We start from the raw sequence: 7,599 nt of genomic DNA, 5'->3' as shown, positions 1-7,599 counted from the left end.
ACATAGGATAACTATATATAGGAATACATAAGATATGTTAACAAAGATACAGTGTATAAGATCCTAAATAATAGGCAACTAATAACAATAATATACATGATTATAGGAGAGAATAATTAGAGTTGTTGGAGTCCTCTAAGTATTCTCTACATCCCCCCGCAAGACGGACGACCTTTGGGAAAGTCCGATCTTGGACATTAGCATGGAGAATCGAGGCCGTGGCAGAGGTTTCGTCAAAGCGTCGGCAAGCTGGTCGTCATTAGCAATTGGAACCACACGAAGAGAGCCAGCTTGGACCTTTTCTCGAATGAAATGAAAGTCGAGAGCTACATGCTTCATTCGGGAATGAAATACCGGATTCGCGCCGAGATTTGTAGCTCCTAAGTTATCACAATAAACAACAGGAGTGGAAGGCAGCTGCAGGCGAAGTTCAGAGAATAAATTCACTAACCATGTCAACTCGGCACTAGCATTCGCAACACAGCGGTATTCCGCTTCAGTGGTGGATCGAGCAATAGTGCGCTGTTTCTTAGAACTCCAGGAAATAGGATTCCGACCAAGATAGACAATGTAAGCTCCTGTAGACGTGAGGTCAGTTTCATCATCACCCCAGGCAGAATCCGAGTAGGCGTGAAGAACCATAGGCGAGCTGCGATGAATAATGATGCCGTGTGTGAGGGTACCAGCCAGATAACGCAACAGGCGTTTAAGAGCTGCCCAATGACAGGTAGTCGGGGCATGCATGAATTGAGATAATTTATTCACAGCAAAAGCAACATCCGGTCTAGTCAGTGATAAATATTGCAAGCTTCCAACAAGGGCACGGTACTCAGTTGGATTGTCGTGAGCCGAACCATCGCGGAGATTAAGTTTGAGGGTCGAGTCCATGGGAGTGAATGAGGACTTCGCATCAGACATATGAGCTCGAGCAAGAAGATCGGAAGTGTACTTTTGTTGGTTTAAAAATAGCCCTTGAGAGCACGGTTGCACCTCAACACCTAGGAAGTAAGATAATTGTCCTAGGTCTTTTAGTGAGAACCGAGCCGAGAGTTTGTCGATGAATGACGAAACAGCGGCGGTGCAAGAACCTGTAACAATGATATCATCAACATAGACCAAAACAAAAAGAGAGTATGATCCATGGTAAATGAATAACGAAGTGTCAGTGACTGAATTCTTGAAACCGGCTGCAACAAGAAAGGAGCGAAGCTCCGTATACCAAGCCCGTGGGGCCTGTTTGAGCCCATAGAGGGCCTTTCGAAGTCGACACACGTAATTGGGCTTGGTTGGGTCAGCAAAACCGGGAGGTTGAGCCATAAAAACCGTATCAGTTAACGTTCCTCGAAGAAACGCATCATTAATGTCAAGTTGTCGGATTGGCCAATTATTGGTGACGGCAAGACTTAGGATGAGGCGCACCGTAGCGGGTTTGATGACGGGACTAAAAGTTTCTGTGTAATCGATGCCGGGACGTTGTAAGAATCCTTTGGCAACGAGACGAGCTTTGTGCTTGTGAATGGATCCATCGGGATTGTATTTGACCCGAAAGACCCATTTACAACCAACAAGGTTTTGATTTGAGGCGGGGGAACAAGTTCCCACGTTTGATTTTTTTGTAAGGCCGAGAATTGTTCCTCCATGGCAGCGCGCCATACAGGATCAACAAGGGCCTGTTTTATCGTCTTGGGTTCGGGAGAGTGAAGTTGGGCTGATAGGTTGAGTTTATCAATTGGTTTGAAGATGCCATGGGAGGCACGGGTGGCATGATGTGGCTGGGGAGGTGGGGTAGGGGTACCAGTGAGGGCGGAAGTGGAGGGGGAAGTGGCGGTAGAAGTGGCAGACGAGGGAGCAGGATCAGGGATGGTAGGGGATGCAGGGGAGGCAGGGTTAGGCGTGGCAGGAGAGGAAGGGGTTGGAGGAGTTTGGTTAGGGGGAAGGGTCGGCTGTGACAGTGGGTACTGGAATGGAAAAGTTACACCATTCATCAGAGGAGGGAAGAGAGGACGGGGTAGATGCAGTAGCAAAGGGATAGGAATTTTCAACAAATCGTACGTGACGGGAACAATATATACGGTTTGTTGTTGGGTCAAGGCAAAGATAAGCATGTTGGGACGGAGAATAACCGATGAAAACGCAGGCTATGGACCGGGCATCAAGCTTATGATGAGTGTAGGGTCGAAGCCATGGATAACAAAGGCTCCCAAAATTTCGAAAATTGTGATATTTGGGGACGGACTTAAAAAGTCGAAAGTAAGGTGAGTCATTTTGGAGAGTGGGGGTGGGCATTCGATTGATGAGATAAACAGCGGTTTGAAGGGCATGTGGCCAATACGCGAGAGGCATAGAGGCATGAGAGAGGAGAGCAAGACCGGTGTCTACTATGTGGCGATGTCATCGTTCCGCAAATCCATTGTGTTCGGGTGTGTGTGGGGGTGAAGTTAGATGTTGAATACCAAACTTGGCAAAGTCGGGTTTAAGTTTTTCAAATTCACCACCATTGTCCGAGTAGAATGTTTTGATAGACCGGGAAAATTGTTTTTCGACTAGATTTTTAAAGGCCAAGAATGTAGAGTGTGTATCAGATTTCCGCTTGAGAGGAAATAACCAAGTGAATTTTGTATAGTGATCGACAAAAATTACGTAGTACTTGAAATGATCAATAGAATAAACTGGCGATGACCATACGTCACTAAAAATTACTTCAAGCGGATGATGGGATTGAAGCGAGGACACAGTAAAAGAAAGTTTATGGCTTTTATAAATATGACAAGCATTGCAAAAATTATTCAGGTTATCAAATTTAACATTCATATGAGAGCAAATAGACTTGAAAACAGAGTGGTGCGGATGTCCAAGACGATGATGGAGATCCGATTTATTGGTGGAGATGGTGTGGACTTGCGGGGACGACGACGGCCAGTAGTAGACTCCGTCTTTAGCTGCTCCAGTAAAAACAGTGGCACCGGTATTAAGGTCCTTGACAACAAAAGAATTCAAGTTAAAATCAATAGAGACGTTATTATCGGCGCAAAATTTAGAGACGGATATAATGTTTTTGTGCATCAAAGGAACATGAAAAACATTATTTAAATGGAATTTAGAGGATAAAAGAGTAGAACCAGTGTGTGTGATTGGAAGACCCGACCCATCACCAATAACGATTTCATCAGTACCGTCATAAGGAAAGTGTAGGGCAAGATTTTCGAGATCAGTGGTGACATGATGGGATGCACCACTGTCAAGAAGCCAGGGAGAGGGGGTCGATGGGTTTAGGGCAGTGGGGTTGGCTTGGGCTGTCGGAGAGGCAGTGGGGTTGCGGGTGTAGCGTGGCACTTGGATGTTGAGATAGAGGGATTTGAAGACCTGACCGTAATATAGGGTATGTCCTTGATGCGAGCACCATTGACATTTCCCTTTAAAGGGTGTCTTCGGGGCTTGATGGTTATCAAATAATACCTCGCAAGTGCACGATTTATCGTTGTGCAAAATTGAGGGTCGATCCCACGAGGAGCTAGGGAGATTATTAATCGTTTTAAATCTTTGTTTAGCTAAGTCGGCAATATTTGGATGAGGTTTTAAACTAAACAACTAAACTAAATAAAATAAAATGCAAATTATCAAAAGATGATAAATGAGTAAGAGAGGAATAAATTGTAAATCAAATGATAAAAAGCCTAGAACTCGGTTCTCCCACAACAATTCATAACTTCACTCAATTAATTCTCTAGGCTAATCGTTTAGGTAAACGGGCAAGGAGGAGATGGCTCTAATTCGCCTAAGACCCCCCTCTCGGGTTCGAAGTAGGACACTAGCACTACCCACCAACCCCCCTCTCGGGTTCGAAGGTCGGAATCCCTAACTCAACACTCAACAACCCCAAAAACATGCATATTTTCGAGGAGGTCAAGAACTTGGTCAAGGTCATTAAGTACTCATCGTAATCCGGGTCATCCCACTCCCTCTCTCAAGGGTCGATTTCAAACGCTAGTTTAGAGGTGTCCTACCCCGGTTCTCCCTTTCGGTCTCAACCAAGGTTAACCATAGAGTCGAATTTCGGATATCCAAATCACAACCTAACCAACTCTCGTTGGTGGACAAGGGTCATAAATCGACACTACCCAAAATTCTACCCATAAACCCAAATCAATCCTCTAAACTACCCTCACCAATTTCCCCAAATAATTAGCCTTGTGAGATTTAATTAGTGAATTTACTCATATTGGGTCAAACCGAGTCCTAGTGGAAGACTACTCACTAATCATGGTCCTAATTGCAAAATAAACAATAAAGATGGAAACTTTGGTCACAAACATGGTGGAAAGATGAATTCTACTACTAATCATGCAATTAATCAACAAAATAATGAGGAAAGGCAAATTAATCTAAGATGGAAAGAGATTAATGCAAAAAGACACAAACTTTAACAATAACAACTCAAAGATTCAATCTTTGAGAACAACAACAATGGAAAACAAAGAAAAGATGAACAAGAGAGAGATTAGCATCAATTAAACAACAAGAAATAGTATTCTAACATGAATAACTAAACAAGAATTAAGAGAAAAACAAAATGTAAACAAATGAAATAAGGAAGAGAAATTATACCACTTAATTGCAAAAGGTGGAAACTTGGATTGGAAGAATGAAAGGATTCTTTAATTCCCCAAATACAACCCAAAATTACTAATTGTAAACTAATGAAAAGAGAAGAACTTGAATGAACAAAAGATGAATTAAACTAATAATTAAAGAAAGAAAGATAACAACTTTTTATTGAATGAAAATAAGAGAGGAAAAATGAGGGTTTTACAATATTGAGAGAGAAATAAGATGAACTAGTCTAATTTGATTCTAAGGTGGTGTTAATAATGTGTAATGTCTAATAATTAGGTAGTGTATAGGTTGTGGTCTTTATATACCACTTCTACTAATCTACTAATTACTAATAATAATAATAATAATAATAATAATAATAATAATAATAATAATAATAATAATAATAATGCTAAACTAATATTAATGATAATACTAATCCTAATGCTTCAAAAAACAATTACACGGTTCAAAGACAAAAACAAAGAAAAGTAAGGACAAAAAGGGGGAAAAGGGGGACGCGTGAACAAAACGCAGCAAAAGGGGTGTCATGCCGGCACGCCGGCGGCCGGGGCTTGTGCCGGCAGCGAGGTCAATGAAGCAAAGGGGAGAAAAAGGATGGGTGTGCGTTATGCCGGCCTGTCGGCAGCCGGGGCACCGGCATGGAGCACAATTTGATGCGAGAATGTTGATTTGGTGCGTTTTGCCGGTATGACGGCTGCCGGTCCCTATACCGGTAGCGAGGCCATCACAAAAAGGAGGAAAAATGGGTGCGTTCTGCCGGTTGAGGGTGTCGACTGCCGGGGCACCGGCACGGAGAACAAAGCTTCATAAAAGCTCAGTTTTCGATCCCGAGTTCGAATCTGATTATGCTTTGGTGATGGTGAATGAATGAATGTCGAGATGGGACGGTAATGGTGGTGGATTAAAATGGTGGCGAGGTGGAGCTGAATGATGAAGATGACGATGGTAATGGTGGTGATGTCTGTTAATGGAGTCGGGTTGATTAATGGCGAAGAGGAAGGTGAATTAATGGTGAGTGAAGGTTGTTGATGTGAGGCAGAGGAGCAGACGGAGTCGTGACTGGCGGTTGATGGCTGTGGTTGTGAATTGATGATGATGATTGAATTGAAAATGCCATTGTTGTTGATTGCAATTGCTGGAAGACGTAGGGAGCAACACTTTGTGATTTTGACTGAATAATTGACCAACTTTGACTTTCTTTTGTTCAATTCATCTCAATTTGTTCAATTTGACTCTATCTCAACTCGACTTATTTCCGTCTCGAATTACTCTAACTCGAATCTCCTCTTTGTCATACCACCTCGCCTACAAAATATAAACAATAAAATATTATTAATATTAATATCATAAAAAATACGATTAATCATTAAATATGACTAAGACGGCTAATTATTATTAATTAGTAAATTAAATGAGCTATTTAATCATATAAGCACACAAAATTGAGTCGAATAAGATATAAATGCGGGGTAAAAAGTGACTAAAATAATATTTATCAAACCTCCCCACACTTAGCCCTTACTCGTCCTCGAGTAAGCTCATTAAATAAACTAAGACCCGTAATATAAAAGTGTTATCTAAACTAATAATATCCGATGAAAGGCAATTAACGGGCCTTCTCCGTCCCTTCAACTCACATTGAAATACAATGAGGTATGCATTCCGATGCAAGGCAAGTGGGGGCTTGCGGAAAATTTTGATGCAATCATTCAATTAAGCACAAGTCAACATATATGATGCATCTCAAAAGGTTAAACCACTTTCCTCATCTAAGCGGCCGTTTTTTTCTTTCAAAAACCGAACAAAGAGAGTCATTAGTGGAGGATGTCGTCTCCGAGTCTTACCAAGGTGTCAAATCCCTAATTCTAGCTCAAGTAACCAACATTGACAACACGGGGTGCCTAAGAAACAAATTCTAGGCGGGAAAGAGGAAGTACTTAGCTATACTCCCAAGAATGACACGACACACAAGATTCGACTCCATATCAAACCTTTGACCAAAAGGAGACCAAAGACCGACTCTCACGGGTTTCACTAGTCACTCAAATGAAAGAATGGGGTGATTTTTGTGACAAAAAGTAACCAAAATCACTCTCCTAACTCGACTTGCGAAGCATGCCCGCAATCTAATATGGTACTATATCCAATATCCGCAAGAGAAATGTTAAATGATGCACATACAAGAGAGATAACCGGGTTGTAATGGGGCTTGGGTTAGGTGAAAAGGGATCGGTGCAAGCACCGTTTTATGACATGTGAGGCTATCGGATCGAGTAGTCGCCACATCTAACCAATTCATTAAACTCAACCAATGCAAATGAATTCCTCCACAAAATATGGCAAGATTGCCATTTTAAAAAAGCATTCAATTCTTCTTCAAAACAAACTCAATTTTGCAAATTACCAACCCTTTATTTGCGACAAAAATATACATTCTTTTCTTTTTGCTTTTTCATTTTTTCTCTTTTTCTATTTGTTTTTCTTCTTCATTTTTTTTTTCTTTTCTCTTTGATTTTCTTTCTTGCATTTTTTTTCTTTTTCTATTTGAATTTCTTTCTTGCATTTTTTTCACGACTTGTTCACCTCTTATTAGACAAAAGTAGCCAAAGTTGCATTTCACTCATGTGGCATTAAGATCATACACCTCAAGGAGAGTCAAAATTTCAACCCAAATATACTCCACAAAAGAACCACAATGACGAACTACTCAACCAAGGTGAGTTGTTTATGGGATGTAGTTAATTTGTTGGCAATAGAAACGATAAGGCTTAGGCTCAAAATGGGTTAACAAAAGGAAATGATTGACTCAAGGGCATAACAAAAGCTTATTTGGCTATTGTGAGGTTACTTTATTTGAACAAATATGTCTCAATATGCACACCGACACTTCTACGGTAAGGAATGAGCACCATACTTGTGCGTTTTAACATGACATACCACGTAAGGAGAACTACTCTCATAACCTAAACGGAACCGGTTTGA

This window comes from Silene latifolia, chromosome 11 (genome assembly GCF_048544455.1).
Source record: "Silene latifolia isolate original U9 population chromosome 11, ASM4854445v1, whole genome shotgun sequence".
NCBI lineage: Eukaryota > Viridiplantae > Streptophyta > Magnoliopsida > Caryophyllales > Caryophyllaceae > Silene > Silene latifolia.
Note: the sequence above shows the minus strand (reverse complement) of the source record.